Source organism: Carlito syrichta, unplaced genomic scaffold, assembly GCF_000164805.1.
Source record: "Carlito syrichta isolate Samal-C Ts95f unplaced genomic scaffold, Tarsius_syrichta-2.0.1 Scaffold308186, whole genome shotgun sequence".
NCBI lineage: Eukaryota > Metazoa > Chordata > Mammalia > Primates > Tarsiidae > Carlito > Carlito syrichta.
In genome coordinates this window covers 177,957-193,666 of record NW_007252282.1, presented here as the reverse complement: position 1 = coordinate 193,666, position 15,710 = coordinate 177,957, and the positions used below count along the sequence as shown (strand labels likewise).

The following is a 15,710-nucleotide window of genomic DNA, read 5'->3' as shown; positions in this document are numbered from 1 at the left end:
CCTCTGAGAAGAAAGAGGGAGGACTTCCCCAAAAAAGTTTTAAGAAATAATGACTGAAAAATTCCCAACTTTATAAAAACTATAAACTGGCTGGGCTTGGTGGCTCAGCCTGTAATCCCATGCTTTGGGAGGCTGAGGTGAGTGAATTGCCTGAGCCTGTGGGTTCAAGACCTGCCTGGGCAACTTGACGAAACCTCATCTCTATAATAAATAAAAAAATCAGTGGGGTGTGCTAGTGCATTCCTGTAATTCTGGCTACTTGGAAGGCTGAGGTGGAAGGATCGCCGGAGCCCAGGAGGTCGAGGCTGTGTTGGCCAGGAGGAGCCACTGCACTCCAGTTGGGGTGACAGAGTGAGACTCCGACTCAAAAAAATAACAACAAAAAACTATAAACCAACTAATCCAAGGTGTTCAATTATTACCAAGCAGAGTAAACAAAAACCATACCAAGGCATATCACAATAAGATGACTGAAAACCAGTGATAAAGAGAAAAGCAATTTTAAAATAGTGAAAGAAAAATGACATTTTATGTACAACAAAAAAATGATGGCACATTTCTTCCTAGGAACAACATAAGACAGAACGAAATGATATGGCATCTTTTTTTTTCTTTTTTTTTTTGAGTTGGAGTCTCACTCTGTCGCCCAGACTGGAGTGCAGTGGCCACTCCCGGCCCTTGCAGCCTCAACCTGCTGGGCTCCAGTGATCCTTCCACCTCAGCCTTCCAAGTAGCTGGAACTACAGGCACACGCTACCACGCCTGGCTAATTTTTTGATTTATTGTAGAGATGAGGTATCACCAGGTTGCCCAGGCGGGTCTCGAACCTGTGGGCTCAGGCAGTCTACTCACCTCAGCCTCCCAAAGCACGGGATTACAGGCTGAGCCTCTGAGCCCAGCTAACATGGCATCTTTAAAGTAGTAACAGATAAAACTGTAAACTCACATATAATTTTATACCCAGCAAAAATATTCTTCAAAATTAAGACTAAATAAATACTTTTTCATACATATAATACCTGAGAGAAATGTTAAAGATAGTTCTTCAGGTGGAAGGAAAATAATATCAGATGGAAACTTGGTATACAAAGGAATAAAGAGCCTTAAAACCATTAAGTTATGCAAGATAAAAGGGTCTTTTTTCATTATTTGATTTCTTTACAAGATAATTGCTTAAAACAAAATAGTAATAACATTGTGGATGTACAGTGGTACATAGAATGAATGGTAATAGTAGCACAAAAGACAGGAAGCAGCAATGGAAAGTATATAATTCTAAATGTCTTATATGTAAAGTGATAAAATTTCATTTCAAGCTACAGCCTGAGAAGTTAAAGATGCCTAGTATAAAACCTTAGAGCAACTAAGCAAAAAGTAAGAAAGATATTTCTAATGTGTCAGTAAATTACTTACGAAGCCAAGATTATGAAGGAAGAGAGGAAAAACAGGAGAAAGAACAGATGCAAGAGAAAATAAGTGAGATAAGTATGATCATATAATATTAAATGGTGTCCATTTAACTAGTGTCAGACTAGTTTTGTTTTGTTTGTTTTTTTGGGTACCAAATTTCTTTATTTGATGGAATGGTACAAATCAAAGAACTGAAGTGGACATTTTGGTATAACCTATATAAAAGGCAAAGGAAACCCCAACATGCATGCACTGCCTTGGTGACCAGGAAAGTCACCCAGTAGCTATGGGGAAATTAGCCCAAGGTTTAGCTGTCATCACTCTCTCCCAGGGTGTGCTTGTCAAAGAGATATTCTGCCATGCCAGATTCGGGGGCTCCCATCTTGCGCAAGTTAGTTACGTAGTCACCCAATTCTTTGATGAATTTCACCTGCTCATTCAGGTAATGTGTCTCAATGAAGTCACACAAGTGAGGGTCGTTTTTGTCAGTAGCCAGTTTGTGCAGTTCCAGTAGTGACTGGTTCACGTTTTTTTCCCAAGTGTAATGCATACTCCATGGCATTCAGCCCGTTCTCCCAGTCATCACGGTCTGGTTTCTTTATGTCCTGAAGGAAGATGCGGCCACCACGTTGGTTTTGCAGCTTCATCAGTTTCTCAGCATGCTCCCTCTCCTCATGAGATTGGTGAAGAAAGTATTTGGGAAAGTTCTTCAAAGCCACATCATCGCGGTCAAAGTAGTATGACATGGACAGGTAGACGTAGGAGGCGTAGAGTTCCAGGTTGATCTGGCGGTTGATGGCGGCCTCCGAGTCCTGGTGGTAGTTCTGGCGCACCTGCGAGGTGGATGCGGTCGTCATGGCTGCGGCTGAGGACGGGCAGGGATGCGGCAGCGGCGGCCTCGAGGAGGTCGGAGGGCTGGCTCGGAGCGGTCAGCCGGGGCAAGAGACGAGCTCCAGGTTCCATCCAAGCACTGTTGAAGCAGGAAGCCGTGGCGACTCTCGGCACAGGACGTCTCCAGACTAGATTTAATAAAAAATAAGATTCAAGTATATAAAATCTGCAAGACTTTAAATATAGAGAAGTAGGTTGGATGCACAAATCGAAACTGAGCATAAGAAAGGTGGAATGCTGATTACCATTTAAAGTAGATTTTAGCATAAGGACTATTACTAAGGAAAAAGAGGAGCATTTCATAATGACAAGGTTAATTAATCAAAAACATATATTAATTATAAGAATATATGCTTCCAGTAGCAAAGCTTCAAAATTCGTGAAGCAGAGTTCAACATTTGTTTCCCAGTAGTTGATAGTGCAAGTAGACAGAGAACCAGTTAAAACTTAGAAGACGTGGCATACATTATCAACAAACATAACCTCATTTGCATTTATAGAGCACTCAGCAACAGCACAGTACACATTCTTTCCACTTGCACCTGGAGCAATCAAGATAAACCATATGCTGAGCCATAAAATAAGTCTCAGTAACTGTAAAAGAGAGCGAATCAGCTGGGCTCAGTGGCTCAACCTGTAATCCCGTGCTTTGGGAGGCCGAGGTGAGTGAATTGCCTGAGCCCGCAGGTTCAAGACCTGCCTGGACAACTTGGCAAGACCTCATCTCTACAATAAATAAAAAAAATTAGCCAGGCGTGGTAGCATGTGCCTATAGTTCCAGCTACTTGGAAGGCTGAGGTGGAAGGATCGCCAGAGCCCAGCAGGTCAAGGCTGTGGTGGCCGGGAGCGTGCCACTGCACTCCAGTCTGGGCGACAGAGTGAGACTCCAACTCCAAAAAAAAAAAAAGAGAGAGAGAGAGAGTGAATCAATATAGAATATGTCCTATGACCACAGCATAATTAAATTAGATACATGAGAAATCTCCCAAATATTTGAAAAATGTTTCTAAATAATATATACGTCAGAGAAGAAATGACAAAATTTTTTTTTTTTTTTTTGAGTTGGAGTCTCACTCGGTCGCCCAGACTGGAGTGCAGTGGCTGCTTCCGGCCACCGTAGCCTCGACCTGCTGGGCTCTGGCGATCCTTCCACCTCAGCCTTCCAAGTAGCGGGAACTACAGGCGCACGCTACCACTCCTGGCTGATTTTTTTATTTATTGTAGAGATGAGGTCTCGCTGCCCAGGCGGGTCTCAAACCTGCGGGCTCAGGCAATCCACCCACCTCAGCCTCCCAAAGGCGCGGGATTACAGGCTGAGCCACCGAGCCCGGCACAAAATATTTTTATTTATTTATTTTTTGAGTTGGAATCTCATTCTGTTGCCCAGGCTAGAGTGCAGTGGCACGCTTACGGCCACCACAGCCTTGACCTGCTGGTCTCAGGTGATCTTTCTACCTCAGCATTCCAAGTAGCTGGAACCACAGTCATGTGCCACCATGCCCAGCTGTTTTTTTTTATTTATTATAGAGAACAAGGTCTTACCATGTTGCTCAGGCTGGTCTCGAAGCCCTAGACTCAGGCAAAACAAAATATTTCTAAGTGAAGCGTAATGAAAGCACAACATATATATTTTTTGAAGCATGCTTGGAGGGAGATGGTAGTTTTAAATGCTTTTATTGAAAAGGAAGAAAGCTCTAAAATAATAATCTAAGCTTCTACCCTAAGAAGCTAGAGAAAGAGCAAATTAAACCCAAAGTAAGTAGAAGGAGGAAATAATAAAGACAACAGAAATTAATGAATTTAGAAAGCTGCTCATTTTCCTTTTCTCTTTTCTTTCTTTCTATTCTTTAAGAGTTAGGGTCTCACTCTCACTCTCTTGCCCAGGCTGGAGTGATTGTTTACCTTGAATTCCTGGGCTCAAATGATCCTCCCACCTCAGTCTCTGAAGGAGCTGGGACCACCGTGCTTGGCTACAATGCTTGACTAATTTTTAAATTTTTTTGTAGCAGTTGGGCCTTGTTATGTTTTCCAACTAGTCTTAAACTCTTGGGCTCAAGTGATTCTTCTGCCTCAACCTCCCAAAGTCCTGGGATAACAGGCATGAGCCACTGTGCCCAGCCAGAAAACTGCTTAAATAATAGAGAAAATTGGTGAAGTCACAGGCTGCTTATGAACTTTTCGTTAGATTGGTGAAAGAGAAAAACATACACATTATCAATGCAAGGACTGAAAGAGTGGATGTTACTACAGATCCTACATAAATTAAAAGGATAATGAAGGAACATTATGGATAACTTTGTCAATAAATTTAATAACTTAGATGAAATAGATAAATTGAAAGAGACAAACTACCAAAGAAGTAGAAAACCTGAATTCCCATTATCTATTTTTAAAATTTAATTCATAATTTGAAACTGTCTTAAAAAGAGAACTCCAGGCCAAATGGCATCAGTGGTGCATTCTGCCAAACTTTTAAGAAACAAAAATAGAAGAAATAATACCCTAAACTCATTTTATGAGGTAGTATTATTCCAATACCAAGGCACACAAAGACATTGTAAAAAAAAAAACAACTATAGAACAATATCCTTCATGACAACCAACATAAAACTTCTTAACAAAATATTAGCAAGTTGAACCTAGCAATATAAATATAATGATGATCCATCATGTCCAGGTAGAGATTATGCCAAGTATGCAAGTTTGATCTAATAGGAAAAAATCAGTATGAAGTTAATTCTTGTTATTTGCAGATTTTGTGTTTGCAAATTTGCCTACTAGCTAAAATTTATTTGTAACTCCAAAGTCAATACTTACAGTGCTTTTGCAGTTATTTGTGAACATGCATGTGCAGTGGAAAATTTGAGTTGTCCCACACACTCGTTCCCAACTGAGTCAAACAAGGCACTCTGCCTTCTTTCAGCTCTCATAGTATGGGCAAGTGCCCTTTTCATGATCTATTTAGTGCTGCATTTTTTGCTTTTTGTTAATGATTTTGTTGTTTAAAATCATTATGCCCTCAAGCACGTGCTTTCTGAGCACAAGAAGGCTGTAATGTGCTTTCCAGATAAATTAACAGGGGTTAGATAACTTCATTTAGGCATGAATTATAGTGCTGCTGACCATAAGTTCAATGGTAATGAACCAATAATATGTATTAAATAAGGTATCTTTGAACAGAAATACACATTAAATAAGGTTATGAATTGATGATTTGGTGAAAATGTGATTAGAGGCTTACAGGAGTATAGCCCTGTATTTCCCCTAGGAGCAGTGGCTCAGTATTTGCTAATTCAATGTTCATGGTGACTTTGTAGAACAAATAACTATCATAAATAATGGGAATCAGCTATTAAAAAAAATTTTTTTTTGGAGACTCAGTCTCTCACTTTGTTCCCTAGGCTGAAGTGGTGCAGTCATAGCTCATTGCAGCTTCAAACTCCTAGGCTTAAGTAATCTTCTGGCCTCAGCTTCCCAGGTAGCTGGGACTACAGGTGCAGCCACTATGCCTAGCTAGTTTTTTTGTTTTGTTTTGTTTTTAAGTTGGAGTCTCACTCTGTCACCCAGGCTGGAGTTCAGTGGCACGCTCACAGCCACCCCAGCGTCAACCTACTGGGCTCCAGCGATCCTTCTGCCTCAGCCTTCCAAGTAGCTGGGACTACAGGCACATGCTACCATGCCCAGCTAATTTTTGATTTATTGTAGAGATGAGGTTTCGCCAAGTTGCTGGTCTGGTCTCAAACCCACGGGTTCAGGCAGTCAACTTGCATTGGCCTCCCAAAGTGCTGGAATTACAAGCTGAACTACTGAGCCTGGCTGCCTAGCTAGTTTTTAAAAATGTTTTTGTATACTGTTCCCAGCTAATTTTTAAAAATGTTTTTGTAGAGATAGCGTGTTACTTATTGCCCAGGCTTGGCTCAAACTCCTGGGCTCAAGTGATCGACCCTCCCACCTCAGCCTCCTGGGACTACAGGCATAGCCAACCATGCCTGGCTACTTTTAAAAAATGTTTTTGTAGGCCTGGTGTGGTGGCTCATGCCTGTAATCCCAGCACTTTCGGAGGCCAGGGTGGTGGAGGATCACATGAGCCCAGTGGTTCAAGACCAGCCTCACCAACTTAGTGAGACCTTGTCTCTATAAAAAACAAACAACAAAAACAATTTAAAAATTAACTGGATGTAGTAGTACACACCTGTAGTTCCAGATGCTAGGGAGGAAGGGGAAGGTACATCCCTTTAGCCCAGGAGTTTTTTTGTTTTGGCTTTTTGGGTTCTTTTTTTTTTTTTTTTTGAGTCAGTCTCTCACTCAGTTGCCCAGGCTGGAGTGCATTAGAGGCTTACATGCTCACAGCCACTGCAGCCTCGACCTACTGGACTCAGGCAATCCTTCTGCCTCAGCCTTCCAAGAAGCTGGAACTACAGGCATGGGCTACCACGACCCGATTATTTTTTGATGTATTGTAGACGATGACTCACCAAGTTGCCCAGACTGGTCTCGAACCTCCGAGCACAGACAATCCTCAGGTGTGCACCATGATACCCGGCTAATTTTTTTGATTTATTGTAGAGACAAAGTTTCACCAGTTTGCCCAGGCTGTTCTCGAACCCATGGGCTCAGGCAATCCTCTCGCCTCTGCCTCCCAAAGTGCTGAAATTACAGACGTGAGCCACCATATCTGACTATTTTGTTTTTTTAAAGAGAGGTGAGGTCTTGCTTTGTTGCTCAGGCTGGTTTTGAACTCCTGGGCTCAGGCATTCCTCTTGCCTTGACCTCCCAAATTGCTGGGATTATAGGCATGAGCCACCGTGCCTTGCCTATATGACATTTTTAAAAAGGCAAAACTAACCTTTAATGACAGAAAGTAGGTCAGAGTTTGAGTACATGGGTGGAGAGGTTGACTTCAGTGGGGCATGAAGAATTGTTTAGGGGGAGTGGCAGTGTTCTAAATCTTGATGGTAATGGTAATTTAATGACTATATTTGTTTTTCAAAACTCTTCAAATTGTACAGCAAAAAATGGGTACATTTTGTGCAAGTTATATCTAATGTTTAACTAAATAATAATTACTAATTGGATTTTTAAATTTTCTAAAATAGCCCATGTCTTTTTGATATTATGCCTATGGAAAATTATTTTGGATAAATTAATAATTTAGTTCTTTTTCTTTTCTTTTCTTTTTTTTTTTTTTGAGTTGGAGTCTCACTCTGTTGCCCAGGCTGGAGTGCATTGGCATACTCAGGGCCACCGCAGCCTCGACCTGCTGGGCTCAGGCCATCCTTCTGCCTCAGCCTTCCATGAAGCTGGAACTACAGGCATGGTCTACCATGCCCCGCTTATTTTTTGATGTATTGTAGATGATAGCTCACCAAGTTGCCCAGGCTGGTCTTGAACTTCTGAGCTCAGACAGTCCTCTCATCTCGGCTTTCCAAAGTGCTGGGATTACAGGCTTGAGCCACAGCACCTGTCCTAATTTAGTTCTTAGTAAAATTAATTATTAATTAGATACTACTGTGCCTGTATCCATTTTTGGTTACGTATCTGTTAATGTTTTGTTGAGTATTTCATTAGTAAATAAATTAACTGAAGAAGATACAAAATTAGAAATGAATTATGGGAACTTTTTTTCTAAATTTTCCCTTAGGTTGTAAATTAACTCTCATGTAAATTTATCATTTTTAAAAGCAATTTTAAATGTTTAATGTTCCACTATATATTTCCCATTAGTTTCTCTGTTCAATTTTTTAACATGTTGCTTATGATTTTGACTTATGAATGTTATGGGTATCTTTGCATTTCAAGCCTTTTTTGCATTTGATTATTTTTTCTGTGTGCATACCTGGATGTAGGATCATTGATTGATTGTATATGAATTTCAAAAATACAGAATGAATTTCAAAAATACAGATAATAGGTTCTCATGTCAAATTTGAAAGGTATAATACAATTGGGAATGCACCTCCATTGTGCCAGCCATCCAGTTCTTCTCTTTAGAGGCAGTGAGTATTATCAGATTTTTGTGTTTCCTTCCAGAAACATTTTAAGAGGATGAAGTGGAGGAGAGGGAGGGAGGGAGAGAGAGAAAGAATGAGAGAGTGTGTGTGTAGGAGGAAGTTTAGACAGTGGATGAAAGACAAATAATTTTATAATACTTTAATTATACATACTCTATAAACTAAAATCAGCTATATTTATATTTACTTGAATTTAATAAAAGGAAACTATAATGAAACCAGTGTAACCTCTTTAGTTTAAAGGTTTCTTCACCAGAATAAAGCTCTCTGTAAGATTAAGAAGAGAGAGATTTGGAGGGGTTTTGTTTTGTTTTGTTTGTTGAGTTGAGGTGTTGCTCTCACCCAGGCTAAAGTGCAGTGACACAACCCTGTCTCATGGTTGGCAGCCTCTAACTCTTGGGTTCAGGTAATCCTTTCTCCTCAGCCTCCCCCATAGCTGCAACTACATGCGTGCACTCCCCTATGCCTGACTTTTTTTTTTGTAGAGGTGAGGTCTCACTGTGTTGCCTAAGTTGTTTTCAAATTCCTGGACTCAAGCAATCCTCCTGCGTTGGTCTTCCACTGTTGAGATTATAGGCATGAGCCACTGTGCCTGGCCCCTATTTTTTTTTTTTTTTTTTGAGACAGCATCTCTCTTTTCATTGTCACCCCTGCTGGAGTGCAGTGGTGTGATCATAGCTCACTGCAGTCTTGAACTCCTGAGCTCAAGTAATCCTCTTGATTTAGCTTCCCAGGTAGCTGGGTCTAGTGTGCACCACCAAATGTGGCTAATTAAAAATTTTTTTAGAGATGGGAGTCTTACTTTGTTGTCCAGGCTGGTCTTAAACTCCTGGCCTCAAGCAGTCCTCAAACTTTGGCATCCCAAGTGCTGGGGTTACAGGCATGAGCCACCATTCCCAGCCTGGAGTAATATTTTTAAATTATTGATAATGTAATATAGATTGGCAAAAATTGATGAAATACACTTATTCAAAATATGGGGAAATGGATGGCCTTGTGATGGCATTGTAGGTTTTTGCAAAATTATTTCTGGTAGAAGGCAATTTGGCAATACTTAAAATTTTAATCTGTGTAATTTTGAATGTAGCAATCTAATGTCTAGAAGTTTGTCACAAAACAGCATTAAACAAGTGTAAAAAGATATACTTCTGCCACTGAAAGTGTCCATCAATATGGGTTAAGTTACAGTGTATCCTCCACCCAATAGGAAAATGTACAACTATTAAAAATGGTGATGTGTTGTAGATTTTTATTTATTGCCATAGAAATAGATTCCCAACTTGCCCCTTTACATTTCTCTCAACAATAAGTAATCAAATGTCTACTTTATATAAAATTTATATAAAATTATGTGTGCATGTGTAGACAGATCTCTGCCATTAAATAAATACTCATTAAAATGGTTATCTCTGGATGGTGGTTTATGGGGAATCTTTTCTTCTTTTGGTCTCTTAGATTTCTTTATACTGAATATTTGTAATTTTTATACTCGGAAATGGAAAGTTTTTCCCCCTTTCTGAGCAAATGAATATATCTAATTTATTCCTTCTGCTTGCTGATTTTATGGATACTTGGAGATAAAGCCTTTAAGCCAGTAGTAGTAGCTGATCAAGTTTTACAAATGCCTAAATCTAAGGCTGTCGAACCTTGGTAATGGAGTGCCTACGGGCCATGGTTAGGGATACTCTGCTAGTGCCATTGAAGTTACCCAGGAACCAGTTGAACTGGTCTGGTACTGATAGTTGGGGAGCTCTGAACTCCAGAGCCCAAGGCTTTGACTGAAACGTTCAGTGCCACACCCTGCTGTATGTAGTTAACTAATCTCTTTGAAGATTTGATTTTTAAAGAACAAGTCAAGTTTGAGCCATTGTTTTGATTTACTTTGAATTAATTTAAAAATCTGAATTTATTGTATACGTGGTGATAAATGATAGTAGCATTAGAAGTCTTGCTCGTGTCTGCATATCTTCTCTGGTCCCCCTCATTTAGGGTAATTGATCTTTCTTACTTAACCAAGAAAGTTAATGTTTCCATTGACCATTTAGGAGATGCCTCCTATTTGTCAGGTACTGTCTTAATCACTGGAATGGGGGGAAATAAAATTCCTGCCCTGCACCGTCTTACTCTGTAGCGGAACACAGAAATAGTCAGGGGCCTTTCCAGTGAACCATGTTGTGGCAGCACCCAGGAGGGCTTTGACCTAGATGTTGATGTGTTGCTTGGGTTTGGGTTCCTGTTCAAGGAAGATTTTCCAGAGGAAGTGACATCTGAACTGAATTTTGAAAGGTCATGCATGAATTAGCAAAGCCCAGGAAAGGGATGTGAGCGGTGATCTAGGCAGGAACAAAGACCTGGAGGCATGCAAGGGCATGGCAAATACTGGGAACAAGTCAATGGGCTTGGTAGGTATTGAGGCTGTGCTGGCAAAAAAGTGAGGCTGTAGGGGCCAAAACATGAAGGGTCTTGTCAGCTGTCAAAGAGTTTCTTCTTCCGTACTTCCTTGTGAATACAGCCTTTGTTCACCTAGACTGGGCATTTTGAGTCATCTTTGCCCTTCAAGTTTCCCTCCTGTTACCTCCATGATTACCTACCAAATCCTGCTAGTTTTGGGAATTTGGATTGAAATGGGGAAATGGCAAGCCAGGTGTAGATTGTGTGCTTTGTTTCAGGTTGTGATTTACTCCTCTTATTTTCTAGGGCTTAGCACTGGCTCACAGGCTCTTAGTAAATGTTCAAAGGAATCAGTTAAAGGAAAGGAGTTCAAAAGAGAAAATGTAATTAGCTGGCGTGGTAGTGTGTGACTGTAGTTTCAGCTACTTGGAAGGCTGAAGGTGGAAGGATTGCCTGAGCCCAGCAGGTTGAGTCTGCGGTGGCCATGAGCATGCCACCACACTCCAACCTGGATGACAGGGTGAGACTCCAACTCAAAAAAAAAAGAAAGAAAGAAAGAGCTGGGCTCGGTGGCTCAGCCTGTAATCCCACGCCTTTGGGAGGCCGAGGTGAGTAGATTGCCTGAGCCCATGGGTTCGAGACCCGCTGGTCAGGCAAGACCTCATCTCTACAATAAATCAAAAAAATTAGCCGGGCGTGGTAGCGCGCGCCTGTAATTCCGGCTACACAGAAGGCTGAGGCGGAAGGATAGCCGGAGCCCAGGAGGTCGAGGCTGCAGTGGTCGGGAGCGGCCACTGCACTCCAGTCTGGGCGACAGAGTGAGACTCCAACTCAAAAAAAAAAAAGAAAGAAAGAAAGAAAGAAAAAGAAATGTTTAGTATTTTTACATAATTTGTATAATTTTTGTATAATTCATCAGTTCTTCATTATAGGAATAATAATTCTAATCTTGGGAGGCATAATTGAAAAGTTAACTCTTGGATTTTTAATTTAAAAAATTGTAAAATGAAACCAGACCCATTATTAAGATCTGTTTGATTAGTATACTGGTAGGCAGCTAAAGCAGCAACAGTCATAGTTAGTGAAGAAAAGTGCCAGATAGGTTTTAGCAATTTGGTTTAATGAATGTATACTAGTTTACATTGTGTGTGTGCCTTTTTCCCCCAATAGCTGAGAATAGTTGTCTTGTGACTATCACAGTAGGGCTTAATTTTTTAGTTAGAGAAAAAAGTGTGAGCATGTATATTTATTGCGTTTCACTAGCCAAGTTAATAATGTGAGAATAAGTTTTCTTGAACTTACGGGTATGTACTACATTTATTTTCTGTTGTGTTGAATCAAAATATACTATAAAAGGAAGACTGTACATGAAGAGATGGTTAGCATTTATAACAATTGGACATTGTTTTAGTGAAATAATTGTGCCATTTTTGAAAGCAAATTATGTATCTGAAGCATATCTGTGAAGCAGCTTTTATGATTATCAGCAACACAGCTGCCATAACTGTTGTCTTAATGGAATTGGATCTTTTGTTATGTGGGTCACATAACCAGCAACTGAACTTTCATACTTGTAACTGTGCAAGACCCTTATCAAGACAATAACATAATACAATTAGAAGGGAGGTGTCAAAAAGTGTTTTCATACACACATGGTATTAAGAAGAGGCAAGGTATTTGCCATCATATAGAACTAGAATGATGGCATTCTAATATAATATTATATATATATTCAATATTTTTAAAACCCTATGGAAGTTAAGCGTAAATTAGCTAAGCTTATATGCTTGCCAAAAAATAGAGATATAAGGGTGTTCTAGCATAGAAACCAAGACATAAAGGAATATAGCAGAAACCAGAGGTCGGCAAACTTTTTCTGTATTGCTCCAGATTGTCGAATTTTAAACTTTGTATGCCGTGAGGCAAGATGACATATATTATGTAGGCACTAACATAACCAGAGAGAAAGTCCTTTTTCACAAATTTTTAACTGGTGAAATTTCAAAATATTAATAATTGACTACTTCTTTAGTAATGCAGTTGTAGTGAGTAGAAATAATACTTTTTAGGAGGATAATGTTTCATGTAATTCTGGTTCAAAGTTAATGTTTTACATCATCAATCAGTTGCAAATGCTCATCTCTTAATGCTGCTTTGTAATGAAATTTTACATGTCATCTTTGACTGTGACTTTTCATCCCATAAGTGATATGCATAGCATAACTTTGCCACTGTGACTGCTAGTGCTGAGTGGCAGTGAGAGGGCCACAGAAGGTCTCTGCTGCATGTGCTTAACTCTTTCTCCATAGTATAGAAGCATCCATGGACAATGAATGGGCATGTCTATGTTCCAATAAACTTTATATATGGACACTGAAATTTAAATTTCATACAACTTTTGTGTATCACAAAATGTTTTGATTTTTTTACCCCAACCATTTAAAAATGTACAATTTTTAACTTGTTGGCCATACAAAAACATTTGGGACATATTTGGCCTGTGGGCTATAGTTTCCCAACCTGAGATATAAACCATGAAAAGTCTCAACATCTAATGTAGTCATTTCGTATTTTTAGGCATTTTATGATTTCAGAAAATCAATAACTTGTTTTAAAAACGTTTCTGTTGTTTTCATATATTTTCTGTGACAGTGTACTGTATGACAATACGCTCCCTATAAAAATTCAAAATTAAGGCCAGGCGCAGTGCCTCAAGCCAGTAATCTTAGCACTTTGGGAGGCTGAGGCGAGAGGCTTGCCTGTGTCCAGGGGTTTGAGACCAGCCTGGGCAACCTGGTGAGGCCTTGTCTCTACAATAAATAAAAAAATTAGCAGGGAGTAGTAGCGCGCCTGTAGTTCCAGCTACTTGGAAGGCTGAGGCGAAGGATTGCCTGAGCCCAGCAAGCCAAGGCTGCAGTGGCCATGAGTGTGCCACTGAACTCCAGTCTGGGTAACAGGGTGAGACTCCAACTCAAAAAATAAAATAAACATATTAACATCTTATAGAGATCGAATTTTTTTTTTGAGTTGGAGTCTCTGATTAGTGATGTTGGGCATATTTTCATATGTTTGTTAATTGCCCATATATCTTTTTTTTGAGAAGTGTCTATTTATGTCCTTTGCCCACTTTTTGATGTTTTTTTTTTCCATGTTGAATTGATCACCTGAGCCCAGAAGGTTGAGACCACAATAGCCATGACAAAGTGAGACTCCAACTCAAAAAAAAAAAAAAATTTATGATGTTGGCTGCGGGTTTGTCATATATGGCTCTTATTATTTGAGATATGTTTCTTCAGTGCCTAGTTTGCTGAGGGTTTTATCATGAAGGGATGTTGAATTTTATCAAATGCCTTTTCTGCATTGGAAATAATTTATTTAATGCCATTCTAAGATTTGGGGGCTTAATCTTAGAGGATTGTGTGCATTGAATATGATTTTAACGTAGTACATTTTCTTTTTTCACTGGCAGCTATGGGGTAAGGTTAATTAGAATTACTTCTAACAGAAAATAATGCATAAATTTATTTTCCAATTATTAAATCACATGTATGATGTTAATTGATACTTAAAGTTTATTTTGACTTACCAAAATTGGCCTTTATTGTCAAAATTTAAGTTTTTATAAGTGAAAAATATCGATCAAATTAGTTATTGCATTATTAACTAGAATTGGTTGTTTACAATGTTTTGTCTTCCTACATAGTGAGAACAGTTATGTTATTGCAAGACTCACTTTTTTTTTTAATTTAAAATTTTTACTTTTAGAGGTGGGGTCTGACTATGTAGCCTAGGCTGGTCTTAAACTCCTGCTTCAAGGGATTCCCCCCACCTTAGCCTCTCAAAGTGCTGGGATTATAGACGTGAGCCACTGTACCTGGCCAGTATCTATTTTATTATATGTATCTTTCCACACATTAGTTATTGCATTTGCTTTCTTGCTATTATATTATTTTACTGTTGTAATACAGTGAACATTTTGGTTTATGTATCTCCTAGGATAATCTCAAAGGCCAGGGATCAATTAGCAAGGTGTTAATTTGTCTTTAGAGCTATCCTTAGGGCTAATACTAAGTTATCATAAAGTAGCTGTATTATTATTATTATTATTATTTTGAGTTGGAGTCTCACTCTCTCACCCATGCTGGAATACAATGGCATGATCACAACAATCATGGCTTACGGCAGCCTTGTCCACCTGGACTCAGGCAATCCTTCCATTTCAGCATCCCAAGTAGCTGCTACCATGCCTGGCTCATTATTTTATTGTATTTTGTTGTGGAGATGAAGTCTCAGTCTGTTGCCCAGGCTGGCCTCAAATGGCTGGGCTCTAGCTGTACTCCCAACTCCACCTCCCAAAGGGCTAGCATTACAGACACGAGCCACTGCGCCAAACCCAGTATTACTTTTTTTTTTTTGAGTTGGAGTCCCATATGTTACCCAGGCTGGAGTAACAGTGACATGCTCACAGCCACAGCAGCGTTGACCTGCTGGGCTCAGGCAATCCTTCCGTCTCAGCCTTCCAGGTAGTGGGAACTACAGGCACGCGCTACCATGCCTGGCTAATTTTTTGTTTTATTATAGAGATGAGGTCTCACCAAGTTGCTCAGGATGGTCTCGAAACCGTGGGTTCAGGCATTCCCCTCACCTTGGCCTCCCAAAATGCTGGAATTGCAGGCTTGAGGCACTGTGTCTGGCCCAGCATAACTTTCAAATGTTATGAAATAATATGAAGATTGTCACTAATTTTTTTATTTCCCCATGATTTTTACCTTTCTGTCTTATTTTCATTTTGCTATTATAGTTCCCTGAATAGTATAAAACCCAGGTTTAATTTATGAACAAAAAGAAAATTTGGATAATAATTTGTTGGCTGTGAGGGATACATTGTTTCTGTGGAAGATTCCTTGGCGCCCACCCTTAACAATTTTGGTTTGGGAGGCCTAGGGTGGGACTGACTTTTTATTCAGTATGCATTTTCAGAGACTCATCTAAATATCTGTGTGTATC

General features: G+C 39.7%; 1 pseudogene across 1 annotated transcript; it reads right to left on the bottom strand.

The window, feature by feature from the left end:
• Positions 1 to 1,549: 1,549 nt before the first annotated feature.
• Positions 1,550 to 2,388, bottom strand: LOC103267604 (annotated as a pseudogene). The gene has a single exon (XR_504760.2). The product of XR_504760.2 is annotated as a ferritin heavy chain pseudogene (transcript).
• Between the last annotated feature and the right edge of the window lie 13,322 nt (positions 2,389 to 15,710).